This window comes from Macadamia integrifolia, chromosome 13 (genome assembly GCF_013358625.1).
Source record: "Macadamia integrifolia cultivar HAES 741 chromosome 13, SCU_Mint_v3, whole genome shotgun sequence".
Classification (NCBI taxonomy): domain Eukaryota; kingdom Viridiplantae; phylum Streptophyta; class Magnoliopsida; order Proteales; family Proteaceae; genus Macadamia; species Macadamia integrifolia.
Genome location: NC_056569.1, coordinates 17,995,301 through 17,997,191, shown reverse-complemented (window position 1 = coordinate 17,997,191; position 1,891 = coordinate 17,995,301).

Below are 1,891 nucleotides of genomic sequence, written 5' to 3'. Positions count from 1 at the left end.
ATGTTCCCTTTAAGATTCAGACCTTTCCAAGAATCAGATCAGTTTCTTCGCCCTAACAATTCCTCCTAACCTGTTTGAGAGAGGATATGAACATTCACAATCTTACAATCTCTTAACTACAAGATCAGAACTTCCATATCTAAAGTTTTCAGGGACAATCAAAAAACTATTCACAAGAGGAGAGAGAGAAGTTTGGTCGAAATTTGAGGGGGTGCAGATTCACAGAGAGGAGAGCGTAAGATAGCGAGAGGAGAGAGAGAGGGAAGAATTAGGGATGACTAGTTGTCACCGCCACAGCCGGTGTTCGATAAAAGGAGAGAGAAACGTTTCAATGGTTCAGATTATTTGTGGTTAAATCCACGGTTATACACGAAGAACGTTTTGAAAACATTATTTACACGTACGTTCCGCGACTTTTTTGCCATTTTTATATTGTTTGACATTGAGTCATTGACATCTCATAACTCCTAATATATCTTCTCACTGATCTCTCTTGCTTTTTTTACCAAAAAAAAAGATCTCTCTTGCTTTTTTTTACCAATTTGTAACTTTGTATTTTTTATCTCCTCTTTATTATGAATATTTTTTATTTTTAAGTTATTTCATATTTTGTAGGGTCAAGGTCACGGTATACCTAGCCCTTGATGGCAAACCAAGGTCAGGGTCAATCAGGGTCAGAGTTAGGGTCATCCTGGCCCGACCGTGAAAAATCAGGGCCAATCAGGGGCAGATAAGGGTTGGGCTGACCCCTGAAGGGTAGGGCCAGAGTTGAAATTTTGAGGCCCTGAGTCAGGGTCAGGGTCAGGGTCAGGGCGGGTTTGGGCCCAGTTAAGGGGACTTAGGGTTGGGCTAGGGTTTTAAGAAACCCAACAACCCGGCCTTGTTGCACCCCTATCTTCAAATTAGAGGGAAGGGTGTTGATATATATGAAAGTACGTGGGGAAACCTTGATATTAAGGCATAGTTCTGGGGAGGGAGTGTAATTTCCTCTATTATCTAATATAATTTTTTTTCTAAATATTCTTAGAAAATAACTCTACCCGTATAAACACAATAAGGGCGGAAAGACCACGTTACTCTCATGTTGAAGATGCTTACACATGCCTTCCCATTGATTGTGCACGCTGATGTGCACCTGCACAACGGGTAAAACTCTCTGTATTTAACTATTGACTATCCAAGGAAAAATTAAGTATAGCTATCTACAGAAGTAGAATTTAGAATATGCATGTTTCATTTATTTATTCTTTATTTTCAATTTGGATGGTGATTCATTGTTGAGTATGAGAATACATTATTCTAGTGGTGTGTTAAGATTTATATGCGGCATTATTGATAGCTGAACTGATAATCACTCAAGAGTGCCAAGAGTTTGCCTTACTACTTTGTTTGTGTAGATTTGGAAGCTCTCCCCCACCTCATCTCCACGTCCCCATGTTCCTCATCTCTCTCTCTCTCTCTCTCTCTCTCTCTCTTTCCTCCCAACATATAGCCACACATGCAAGTTTATGTAGCTTAATTCAAAATTAAGGCTGTGTTTCGGATGCATTCTAGGTCGATTATGTATTACAAGAAATCATACTAAACGCAACCTTAGTCTTCTACCCATGTTCTTAAACATCTGAACCTATTCTTCATTTTACATATATTTGTAATCTCGTCTTCTCACTTCAGAAATTTGTGGGTATTGGACTCCTCACCCCCTAATGATCTCAACTCTAAATATTGATTAAAGAGCATGAATCATATAACTATGTTCTGAAAGTATTTGAAATCATACAGTTGACTTGTAAAAATTAAGGCTGCATTTTATATGATTTCTTGACATAGATTAACGACCTCGATTGCATTCCAAGAATGCATACCAAACATAAACATAACTCCACAAAAA